The following is a 13,904-nucleotide window of genomic DNA, read 5'->3' as shown; positions in this document are numbered from 1 at the left end:
CAGTTAATTAAAACATAAACCCGTCAGAGCTTATGATAAGCTCTAGTAATTAATTGACAAAAGTTGGTCTCATTCACCAGCTGCAGCGTATGCTTGTGCAGAAAAGTCAAGGTATGAAGCAGAAAATTTGAGTTCATGATCTCTTAGCTGGCTTTTCTGACTGTCCTGCACTCATTTGATCATTATCTTACAGCGTTACTGATTCACACTAAGAGCTTTCCGGGTCCATTCGTGCTGCTTGCATGTGCAGTAGATGGAAGCACTGAAATGAGTTTGGCCTGTTATTAAAACTCAAGCAGTATTTTCATCTCTGAATTTTAGCATTAAGAGAAAGTCTGTCATAACGGTGCCTTTAAACTGAGTCGGACTGAGTCAGTCAGCTCTGCACCTTTTTCATTGCACAAAGAAACTGTTGGTTTTTTTCTCTATCATTCCAGGTATGATTAGCTTGCAGTGAGTGTTCATATAATGAAAATAAGAGCCAGCTGGGAATGTGTTCTTTTCTACATCCAGCTAAATTATGGATCCAACATTAAATCCCCTGATATGTGGTGCAACACATTTTTCACTTCTCGCCCTCAGAGTCTTTAAGTTGAAATAATATTTGCCGACTTAACGATGTTTTCAACAAATAGTCTCTCATTCTATTACAAGCAAAGAATGCAAAAAGCCAACAAACAGGGGCGTAAATTGATCCTGTTTTTGTGCATCTATTGTTATTTGTATCACAAAAGGGCACTAAGCAGCTGAAAGAAGCAGGAGCTGTTGGTCTCGCATATTCATATCAACGCCTCAGCCGAGACGGATTTAGAAAATCAATGATTTTTATGTGATCATGCTTATATTTCCTGAGAAGTTTTCCACAGTATATTAATTACACTGCAGAGAAGAAATGTTTTTTGTTTTTTTTTTAAATGAAGAAAAGCCACAAGTAAGTCCACTGTTTAACTTTCTATTTGGAGAATTCCCAGGAGTCAAAACGGAGGCAGGGAAATGATGATGGATGTACAACCTGAAAGGAAGTGAGCAACTGTCCCCCATAGATAGCAACTGGTTGGAAGGAAGCTGGAGCCAAGACCCTATGTAGTGGCAGCTGGCAGAAAGGTGTGAAAAGACCGTTTTGAGTTCTGAATGAGTAACACATAAGAGGCAGCAGAGGAGGAGGCGGCAGTTGCCACCTTTTGAATAAGGAATCAGGGCTGGACGTTTGAATGAGTTTGTCTTTAAACTGAATATTGTGTGAATTATACAAACTATTCGCAGCATGTGTTGGAACCTTTTAGCATAACCACGGTCAGTCAGCCAAAGCCTATTCAATTATTTATACCAACATTTGTAAACTTGTCCAGACTCATCGTTTCAATTTCTTCATCCTATTTTAAGCAGTTTAATATTGTAATTGTCACATCAATCACATATTATTTATCAGGATCCTAGTGATCTGAGCAACAGCTCGTCCTCCATATCGAAAACGGAATGTGTACACATGCTATCACAAGCAGAAACCCCACCCGCCTTCAGCTCTCAGTAAACATTTACAGGCATACAAATATCATGCTCATAGTTCTCAAAACCAGTCAGAAGGAGAAATTTTGCAGACATCCGGTTGATAGCAGGATCTATTTTGGCTGCTAGAGTAATAAATCTGATTATGCCAGTGAGTAAAGACTGCACACTGAAATGTTTCCCTCATGAGATTGCATTTAGGTTGAGGTGGTTGACCATTCCTAACCTGTCTTGTAGTCAAAGAAATGAGATGAATCATAATGCTGGAACATGGAGAGAATTGTCCAGTTAAGACAATGAGAACAGGTTGTACAGGGAAGAAGAGAGCACAGGAGGTGGGTTAAATGAGACGAGCAGTGGAAATAAACATCGAGGACAGAATTAGAAACACAGGAAAAAAGACGGCGCGTGCTGAGTCCCTCTATCCACTGGGTGTAGTCATTGTGTTTCATGTAGTTCTTTTACTGCAGAATAGAAAAGAATTTGTTTCACAGGAGAGCAACAAAGATATCAGTTGTCATTTCATCCCATGTCATCTAATCAGAACTCATTTCTTCTTGACTTACCTTCACAACTTTCAACGTTCACTTTGGCTTAACTTTTCATCACATCTTTTCTCATCTCATCCAATATGATTTCATCTCATCTCATTTCATTTTGTTTCATTTTATCTATAATCTCATTTCATCTCATCTCATTTTATCTAATCTGATTCCATCTCATTTCCACTTCTCTTTCTCATCTCATCTCATTTCATCTTATCTAATCAAATTTCATCTCATCTGATTTCATCTGATTTCATCTTAAAACAAAGTCCCAAAGTCAAACTCCTTCACGTTGTTTCTTGATGTTGTTGTTGTTTATTGTGGTGAAACATGAAGGGTACATGATTGTGAATTATTTGAGAATGATAAGGGGCTTTATGATTGTAGTCATCTCCTCTTCACTTGATTTGACCACATGAAATAAAGAATTTTTAACATCATGTAGGTGTGAAATGAGGCTGTGATTGTGTTCATTTATGAAATGTGTTGCAATTGTAGAGAGGATTATTTCATCAGCTAAGATGCTCCTCTTCAGCGCCATTATCCTAAATATATTACGTTTGTGCTTGTACTTGATTTGAGTATCCTTTATTGAACTTTTTCTTCCGGAACAATCACTACACATTCAAATAAGCAACTGTTCCACAGCAGGACAGCAAACCTAGTAATCATTATCTGTCTGTCTGAGCTTTGACTAAAAATAATAATGGTGCAGTTTAGGGAAACATTGTTGTCATGACATTCATAACCTTCAATAAAAAGGAACATTTTATTACCTCAGACATGATGTTATAACTTCAAAGCTATTTTGACTTTCTCATTATCAACAGCTAATTCAGCCTGCCACTTGCCATTCATTTCAATTCGCCATAGGGCATTAGGCTGCCACCAAATCAGTTGTCGAGTGTGTCGCCGTGGGAACATACTGTCATTCATCAGGATAGTTACAGCCTCTTCCTCTCATTTCAATCGCTCTCCCTTATCTTCCTCAGATGGGAGCGGATCTAGCCTCAGTCCAGAGCTCCTGCAGAGGTAGAAAACTGCAGTTGGTGATGTTGATACGGTTGCCACGGTGAATGGTCGCTTCCGATTGGCCTTATCTTTGACTTCACCTATTTTATTCAACTTAAGCCTTTTTTTTTCTCTAGATATTCACAAATTTATTCCTTGACCAGCATGTATTCACACCAGTAGCCTAGCAGAGTATCCTATCCTACTGTCATGAGTGTCTTTTCATACAGCGGGGTCAGGGTGATTGAGAGATGGGTAATTCCTTGCAGAGTAGTGGATATTTTCATTTTGTATTTCAGTAGCCTCCAGCTATGACTTCTGAACCCTAAGTTGATGAGGCCTGCAGCTTTCTATCTCATGATAGAATCAGGAGTAAACCTACTTTTGGATAACGGTATCATGGTGGGATATCTCACCATGATGGTGGTTCTGACCTAAGTCAACCCAAAGAAAAGAGTCAGAAAAAACTGAAATAAAGTGCTTTGAACAGTAATCAAGGAAAAGGAATCATGTGATATATTAAATTATAAATACACTCAGGCACATTCAGGATTAAAACTGTTTCATATTATAAGGTCTGCTGCACACAGAATCAGCACTCTGGGTCAAAGCATGAAGAAGTTTTGATATTTCCACTTTCCATAATGAGCTGCCTGACAAATCCTAAAATCCTCCAATAAGATAACAAGTTCCACATTGGCGCTTATCAACTTCCTTTCTCAACGGAGGCTTTCTGCTTCAGACCCTGAGCACATTTCCATAAAAAAAGACAATGTCTGGTGTCTTTTGAAATTTCTTCCACACCAAAGGGGTTGATAGCATCCCGCCGGTTTGACACATATTCCAGCAAAGAGGAATAATGCCAAAGAATAAAAAACCACAGTCAAAATTTGTAATTTTAATTTTGTTATTTTACTCTTCAAGTCACTTTTTGTAATAAAAATAAATTATTATTATCATTATCATTATCATTATTATTATTATTATTATTATTATCATTATCATTATCATTATCATTATCATTATTATTATTATTATTATTATTATTATTATTATTATTATCATTATTATTATTATTATTATATAAATCCTTTGTAAAATAATAAAATAAAATAACAGTAAAATAACAGTAAAATAAAATAACAATAAAATAAAATAACAGCCGAACTTATACTAGGCTGTTGCTCAATTCTGTCACATGTTTCATGCGTGGTGTCGTCTTTGATGACTTTCTTTACCCCGTTATTTTATTCACAGCGCTAGTTTTGTGTGTCTCCTTGGAGAAAGATTGACTTCAGGTTTTATTCAGCACAGCAGCCGTGGATCTCGCTTCGGAATTAAGAGGGAATGAAGGAGTAAATAAGTCTAAAAATTAACATGCCAGCTAGGATGTCTGTCGAGCGGAGACTCTGAGGTCCTTCATGTGGCGCATGAAGCTGGCGTCATGAAAGTGGCTGCTTTGCAAACTCTCCATGTTCATTTTTATGCTGCTTCTGCTAGAAGGGTTAAGAATGTGAAGAAAACAAACAAAACTTTATATTTCTAATGAAGCCATTTTCTTTTTGTTTTGCTTTTTCTTTTTCTTTTTTACCAGCAACAAGTTACCCAAGAACATTTTGGCCTTGCTCGAGGTGACAGCCAGACTGCATCAAATGCTAAATGAATACGATAGCTTCCTCCTGCGGTGCCACTATATAAATCCTGGCCTCTCTGCTCTTAGGTAGCCGCCAGTGAAACACAACGATGAAAGGCCTTCAAGGTGACTAAATGGTAGAAAAAACATGTCCAGATAAATGCACCATTCAGACTTTGTAAAGGTTCAGAGTCTTTCACAAACAGCTACTGTAAGTTACACATTTCAAGGCTTCAGAAGTGAAACAATAGAAAAGAGCTTCTGCGTTAGGAGGTATAGATACACTGACACCAAAACACTTTGAAAGGGGTAATATAATAACATCTCAGAGAACACTTTCATCATATTACTGAACAATAAGCACTTATACAAATGGTATGCATCCATTTCTCAATCACCTGAAGCTTTAGACGCTCAGTTGTGGCCAAGGGCTTTATCCCTATGCTGGAAATGGTTGATAAGCTATGAGCTCATCCGGCGCAACCGTCTTAAGCTTCAGTTTTTTTTTCCATGTCAATTACGTCAGTGACTTCAAAACGACCTAAAAAATACCCACAAACCTTGAGCAAAAACCATTAACTGTAATTTATTCTACTTGATATTAGTGATGTCCCAAATAAAGGTCTACATTTAAATTCTTGTCATGCCGCAAGATGTCTTGGAATATGAAATGATGCCTGTCAATTTGGAACTAGCGATGCACATATTTTATTAATAATATCTGTGGGCGCTAGCGTGCATTAATATTTACCTCGCATATCGCCTGTATATTTACTACTGTAAGATATTCTAGTCTGAGAAGGAAGTAAATTTGCCGCGTGTGGAAAATGGGCTGCTGTGATTGGACCAGACTTCACACATGATGATGGAGGCTGATAAAGAAATATTCATTGAGGGTTAATTATGTGTTTAAATGTGAATTTTACTAATTGAAAATCAAAGCTGAGAAAGCACCTTCTCCCAGTCATGATGATGATGATGATGATGATGAATTGGTTGCACAAGTGGGCGGGGTCGGGCCTGTTTGTCCCACCCACAATGCTGCACTTTTTACATCAGTGTGACAAACAGAATCTTAAAGGGCTGGTTTGTGATGGTAGGAAATAGCGAGCATTTCCACCAACTCCGTTATCAAATAGAGTTTATTTGAACTTAAGTCCTTCAAAAGTGACTTCACGTATCTGGAGGTTTTAGTAGATAAATGTGAAATGTTTTAATTTTGACTGCGTTATTTAGCAATCTGTTGAAGCAAAGCCATGGATTCCACTCGTTTAAGCTGTAATTCTCTTCCTGGTGGATGAAAAGCAAACTGCAATCACACACCACTCTGAGTTTTCTATTTCACTCAAAACCTCTATACACTTACAGTGATTTTACGATGAACTGGAAGTAAGATAAAGTCAACAAGCAAAACAAGGGCAGTACTCTTTCTTTCAGAAAAACACTTGCAAAGTATTTGAGTTCATTTACGTCAGTGAGTCATACTTTTGTGGTTTGAAATTCTGCTGCTCTGCTGTAAATGTCATTTTCAAAGCTACTTTGTGAAGCTTATTTTCTCAGCGATTATGACAAAAAAAAAAAAAAAAAAAGCCAGCTGTTGAGTTATCACTATTTCACTGTCATTTTGTCTGCAAACCATTTTGCGATCGTTCGATTTGGCATTTGTGCAAGCGTGTTTTGCAGTGTGATTGTCCTTTTCGTTCTTTAACATTGAGTCAAGTTCCACTTGACGTTGTGCAACAACAAGCTCAGTGAAAAACTTTCCAGCTGCTTTTTGACGGGCGAATTTTTTGTTCATAGTTCTATAGAACATGAGATTAGCAGAGGCTATAAGATCGGTTGATCATCGTAAACACTGGTGTTACCTTGAGCTGTACTGGTTTGTTTTAATTACAAAAAATACACAGTTTCTATACTTTGTAAAGATGTTTTCCTTTAATACATCAACCAAGCTTCAATAAGGCTGCTGGAAATACAATATTTGATAAATAATACTATTCCCTGTTTTGCTGTGTGGGAAGCCTGACCTGAATGTCAAGGATGTTGGTTGTAAGATGAAAATGTAGCTCAGCAGAAGAAATCTAACTTAAATTTACTCATTCTTTTATTTTATGTTTTTTCAGACTTCACCTTGGAGTTTGAACTGGATGATAAAAAGCATATTGACAGAAGGTGTTAATTCAAAAATAATTCTATTACCTGAGGGCTCCTGTGGTGAAAAACAGAGGAAGAGGAGGAGGAGGAGAACAAAACACAAAGGAAAAGGATAATAGGAGATACACAAAGAGTTTGAAGATGCTCCACACAGTGAGTTTGTCAAAGTTTAAATTTGAATGTGCAGGAATAAAGCTGAAGGAGGAATTCATCGGAGAATGTAGCCTTTACATAGCCCACCTAAAGAATTCAATATTTCTTTGACAGTGCAGAAGTGATGTCAAGAATCTGTCAAAATGACTGCATATTTAAAGCGATGAGTACGACTGTAATTGTCTGGTCTTCAGCCTTTTATCCAAAATTGGGCTCACCGATTTCTGCTGCAAGCTATCCCAGCTGACTTTGGGCGAGAGGCTGGGAACATATTGGATGAGTCGCTAGTTGTTTTTCTCTCAAATGTTTGTGTCAAATGCTGCAAGAATTCTCTTTTTCTTTGAATGTCAAATAATTTGATGTATCGATTGGAACAGTCCAATTACAAAATGTCAAAATACAATTAATTGGTTTGATGCGGAACACCAAAGTAAATTTCAATCCATCTATCCAAACTTATTATGTACAAATTATCTTAATACGTGCATGGATTATTTTATTCTGTCAGAAATGGTCAGTCATTCAGTGGAATGTCCAGTGGGGCTCTGGTTGCCTGTGTGCACCAGAATTCTACTGGACGGGACCCCCAAAGTCATACACTGCCTTATCACCCTCAGTCTTGAGTGGATTGAGCTGTAAAATGAACTTTACACCATATTTTTGAAGATTTGATATCGACATCCTATCATAGCCAAGGAGCAACTAACGTCAAAGTAAGAAGAAATCATCCTCTTTTCTGAGAAAAGATGCAAGGATTCAGAGAAACTCCATTAAGCTTATCCTCCCTGACGTGGCCAATTCTCGGTCGTAAAATGAACAAAATCATTTTATGCAACATCTCACGCAACTAATGCTTCCAATAAGTCCCAAGCACTTAAGCTAACTCTTGCCTCTAGGAATCAAAATCATTAATTTCACATTATTTGCAGCAATTATTGAGATGTTTGGAGTTGAAGGGTTGGTGCTGACTTCAGAAAGGAAACTGTGGAGTTTGTAATTAATATCCATTAGTCCTCAAAAGACCACTTTGGGACCCGACACCCCAAACTGTTCCCAATGGTTCTCCCTCCTGTGTGAGTGATTGTCAGTCCTGGGGAGCAGATGGCGCTTTGCACAGTTGTCTCGGAATGGATGCCAGAACTCAAGCTGGTGTTGTGAAGTATTTCGAGTTGTCTGTGTTGTCTGTGTGTGTTTTTATAAAAATATTTCACATCATCCAGAGAAGTAAGTCAGTTTCAGGGGAAGAAAACATCAGTCGAATGTAGAAATAGTCTGTCAGTCTGGGCTGCTCTGCTTGACTGTCTACTCCTGCATTTCAATTATGAATGCATGACAGGCATAACAGCATTAGAATAAAAACTATGATAATTACTATTAGAATGCAACTGAAACCAAACAATTATGTTCATGCAAACACTAAGGCAAAAGAAACAATGATTGGAAAATGTTTTGTTGATCAGTATGATTGCATTATAAAACAGCATATGCAGTCGTGATGAGGAGTTCCAATACAACTGTTATCTTTATTGTTTTCATTTGTGTTCTTAGTCATTCATTTCTATCGTGCGATGCATAGACTGCTTCACTGGGTTCTCATTTGTTGTATAAGACATAAGAAAGCCACTTTCTGTTGTGCAGCATTAGTGAATTCCGTGTTTATCTTGCAGTAAATCATTCTATTGAAGTTGGAATTTCTCAAGCACAGCCAAACCCTGAGGGAGATAATCCAATATCTTCTCATTTTCCACCGCAAATGAGCCTCATCGATAAAAAAAAAAAACAGCATTGCACACAGTTATCTTCCAGTTTGGTGTGGAGACCTCCTGAGACTTGTGAATGCATGTGAGCAGATAATCAATAATATACAACAGAAGAAAATGTATGGAGTTTGTTTGACAAAAGGAGCTATCGCCATCAGAGGTGGAAACGATCGTTTGAATTTGAATCCTGGAGCGAGTTTTCCCTCACACCCCCCCTGAAAGGATTTGTATAGAGTTATGCTTTCACAGTGAAAGAATCTAAATACAGATGCATGGGAATACATGTGGGGGCGACCTCAGCTTTGACAAGGGTTGAGGGTGTGACGAAAAACCTCATGTGGGTTGAAAAAGGCGTGTTTGTTCTCTTTATATTGTGTAACTTTTATATTCTCCTCATAGAAGAAGGATTTGTACATACATCCTCAGCCAAATGTGAAATGACCTGAGGTAATTTTCTATTTCAATCTCTCTGATAATTACGGATGTTCCATATGAAATGACGGGAACGTGGAAAACAATTGAGAAAGATAACATCAGTGGGACTTGGGGTATGTCAAAAGCACTGTGTGGCCTTGAATGCTGAATTCATGAAACGTTACCGTCCTGCTCAACGCAGCACAGCCTGTCGTTTTTTGATTTCTGCAAAATGATTTGTGTTTAAACGGTTGATGAAAAATAAAATCAACTTCCCCGTGGTGTTGCAAAAAAAAAAAAAAAAAACACAGCGAGAAATTAATGGACTGTCCACGTGGACGGCCTGAACGCAGTCAGTGGCGTTTACTCCCACCGTTTTGAGCGATTCTTTTTATAACTTCCCTGCTGTTTGGTGATCAAGACATTAAACTGGTCAAAGCAAAACGCGCCCCTGGAAATAATGACTTTTGGATTTAGTGATGGCCCAGAGTCGGCAAATTTGATTCAGCAATAGTAGATTCTTTGCATTTCAGATACCGGAAACTTGTGATATTGAAAGCCTCTGTAACTCTGTGACTCACTGCAGCACAATCTCAATATACGTGCATTGAAAGATTACTTATCCACACAACACAGTTGCCAGTAGAAGAGTGTGGAGAATTACTTCCTTGACGCTTGACTGAAATAATTTCTTTCACTTTAATGCAGGCAGGCATTTCTTTTGACGCTGCACTTCATCGGATACTGGCTCGCGTTACTTTGGTTGGCTCTGGATTGTTTAGTGATTCATATTCATCCTTCATTAAATGAGGGCAGTGTTCCCAATCAGTTTTTTTTTAGTTTGGTTACATGAGCTGTGATCCACGACAGCTCATGTGCAGAAAAGAAAAGTTTGAAAGTGTTCTAACAAACTAATTTAAAGGTTAAAAAAAAAAAAATCAATGGAAAATACACCAAGAACACAGCACGGAAACAGCTTACAGGTAAAAACAGGGAAAAAAACAACATCATGTAAACCTTTCAAAACAAGCGCTGGTAAGAAAAATTACAGGATCTGAATCATCACCAAAACCTAATGGTGTGTCTTCCTGGGCTGTACCGGGAAAACCTCATCAAAATCCAGACAGACAAACAAATCAACACTGGCAAAAACATCCCCATCCTGGTGGAGGTAAACACGCTATGAGCAACATCCAATTGAGTTTTCACACAATATGATTTCAGGGAAGGTTCCAAATACAGTTTGAAATGATTTAAATGAAATGGCACTCGGTGACACTCAGCACAAACCTCCTCCAAAGGAGGACAGTCCCAGCTTTTCTTGGACTACATAACATGTCGTACATACTTTCATTCTGATAAATAAAAAAGAAGGCCGTCACTGAGCATGGGCTATCATTTAGTTTTCTACATTTGTATAATTTATAGCTGTCACTGGATGCTGTCACTACAGCAGTGCAATCAGAGTTGGCAATATATGGAGTAATGTCCGTCTTCTATAAATTGTAGGTTGCGGCGATATTGGTGAGAGCTTTCTCCGACAATTGAGCAGAATGTCCATTCACTGTTCTGTTCCTGAATGAAAAGCTGAACATCTTTATTTCAGACATGTCAAAGCCGACAAAATAACATGTTTCAAAATGGACAGTATGACGCGTCTGACCTGGAAACATTTGGAATGCCTAGAAAAATTTTTTTTTTAAAAACAGAATTGCTTTATCATACAGTAATTAAGTTATGGAAGGCCTAGATTGAAATTAACATGGACGCACATGGAGAAAGCTTGAATGTGTTTCATTAGTGGAGGTTATGAGTTTGTTTGTTTTTTTTAACTTCTTCTCTATTCGTTCTAAACTCCTCCATCCATCACATTTTTTCATTGAACTTGAATAGTATCAAATCACTGGAGCAATTAAAATAATTTAACTGTCTGCATGTGTTTTCATGCTACTTTACCATGAGTCACTAAATATCTACCGGATGAGCAACTCCATCTTATTGGCTGGCCTTAGTTGTAAATACTGTAGATTGCTTCGCCTGGCCATCAGAAACTGGTGTGATCGAGTTGTAACAAGTCGGGATCGATAACTGTGGGCATTTTCTTTTTCTCCTGCCTGTCATGATTTGATTCAGCTGAAGATTTTAGAATTGTATCTCCTTAACCGCAACTGTTATGTAAAATGACTTGTCCTTTTTTTAAAAACATTTTTAAAAAATCCTCTGTTTTTTACGGTGAACACATTCAGCAACAAAATCCTGAGATGAAAAACGAGCACACGTGAATTAACCGTCTATTTCAGAGGTGCTGAAGCAGCTTATCGAAAATCTGATGAATTAGAGATAGAATCAATAGTGCATTTATGCAGAAAAATACATTTTAATATTCATAAATCAACAATGATGAAGCAATAATTGAGCCACAAGCAGTCAAGTCAAGCTGTGAAGCCTGTCTCTGCACAAGGTGACCTGCGTGAGTACATCGATGTGTCCTATTGATGGCCCCATGTTTTCCTCGTGGTCACTTCATCAGGAGGTTTTATTTTTAAAAAACCCAAGAAAAAAAGGTGGTGGGGGGGGTCACACAGGAGTCTATAACTGCATTCATGTCGATGCTGCTGAGGCAATGGGGGGGGAGGAATAAAACATGAGCACAGATCCTGATGGAATACCTGGCCTCACCGACAATAAGGTAAACCGTGGAACCATGTTTCATCACCCGAACATTCTGGTGCTGGGATGGGATTTTTCTGACCAAACCGTCCTCTTAATATATTTCATGGATCTATGTCCGAGTTCTTCTAAGCAAAATTATCCAATAGAAATTACTGTTTTTCACCTAGAACTACAGGAAACTAATGAAAGCAAAGAGTTTATCCATTATGAACAACTATGCTCTGAGCACGCTCTCGTTCCTTTTGAAACATGTCGATGCAGTTCATCATTCTGTCCTTAAGGTCATAACTGAGATCCATTCTTGTTTGTTGTATTGTTTGAGAAAGTTGAGTTGTTTTTGAGATGAGGACATTGCTGAGTGACCATTTCTATTGTCTTGTCAAACTATCTTGGTATCCCACGTGTCTTGGAAACATCGGACAAAGACCTAGTAATCAATATATACTCTGGAGAGCCAGCATTAAAAAGGTTGATGGAAGCATTTGGATTGAAATGTGCGTTGAATGTCTAGTATTTGTCGTTATGTTTTGTAAGAATCACAGCGCAAAAGGGAAAAGAAGGACACTTCTAGGACAGATAAGGAGTATTCCAAACATTTAGGGGAGTAGACTGAAAAAACTAGACCTCAGGAAGAAATTAAACACAAGAGTCATCGTGCCAAAAGCTGGAGAGCCAGATAGCCATAAAAATTTAGTGTTTGTCCAGGACAGAATCAGACCTGGAGACCAGAGGCAGGAGACTGACGGTTACCTGACTCGGGGCAAAGTGAAATACAAAGACCATCCAAAAAGCCCAGATGGTGATAGCAAAAAACGAAGATCCATGAGGTCCTGGGAATCAAAGCAAAGGTGCAAATTGATTTAGCAAGGACAAGGTTATAAGAATGGTGAAGAAAAAAAAAAAAAAGCAATCGTATACTAAAGAATTTGACTTGATTTGCATCATTTTGGCAAAAATAATGTATTGGTACAGCTCAGTCATTTAGGAGGAATTCAAAGAAGAGTTGTTGGTCATCTACAGGGAGTGGAGGTTTTTTGGATTGGGGTCAGATGCTAAATGCAAAATTCCTTCACCCCCCAACCAACTTGGCTTTTTTTGTTTGTTTGTTTCATTCAGGTCCATTTCAGCCACAACTTTGTCAGCATTGCAAAATAAAAAATAAAAAAAACCTATAAAGTTCAATGTTTCTGAACCAGAATCTAAATGTCGCTATATTCATTTGAAGTCCTAATTCTTAGCATGTTGATTTTTAGGAATAAAAACTAACTATAATAAAACTTTGTTTAATTAAATTGGCCTTACAGTTGTGCTGGGCCGGGAATTATTGAATCAACACAAGTAATCATTTTGATTGATCCAACCTTGGACCCTAAAACACTCGTTGCTCTATTTGCACTGAAACAACACGCAGGCGACACTGTACACCTGTTTTTAGGTGATGATTGTGAAGCACTTGGAGTGTGTGGGTGAAATATAGATGACAGTAATCAGTCTACAGGCATGGATTATCCTCTGTGTCACACTGAACTCACTCCCCGCTATCAAATCCTTTATTCGAGGCGATATAGAAGTGAGGGAGCAGACCTCCAGCTAATTACTTTGAGGATTACGCATTGGATTACGCATGATCAAAAATAAAAACCATCTCATTTTAGCGTTGTATGTCCCGAGGCAAAAGAAAGGCCAGGAACCCGGATCCAGGGTACAAGAGCGGACAGCTTATTAAGCACAAAGTAACAACAGAAAATCACCTTACTCAGGGAAATACTTGTGAAGACCAAAAACAAGAGAATCCCAAAAGCTTGCAGCTGGAACATGTGGCAGGAGACAAGGTCAGTAACGTGGCTAGGGACAGAGTGCATCACTTGGAAATCTTTCAGCGCGGAACAAAATGGGACAGGTGGCTAAATAGGCCCCAGGTAATCAGCCCGGGTACCAGGCTCTGCCCATTAGCCCAGATCCGCCTCATGCCATGCTCCAGCACTGCAGAGAAGGAGAGGGAGAGCAGGGCAGAGAAACCAGAGCAAAAAACACAACCATGAGGGTTAGGAGATT

Source organism: Antennarius striatus, chromosome 10, assembly GCF_040054535.1.
Source record: "Antennarius striatus isolate MH-2024 chromosome 10, ASM4005453v1, whole genome shotgun sequence".
In the NCBI taxonomy this organism is placed as follows: Eukaryota; Metazoa; Chordata; class Actinopteri; order Lophiiformes; family Antennariidae; genus Antennarius; species Antennarius striatus.
This window is presented reverse-complemented; position numbering follows the sequence as displayed.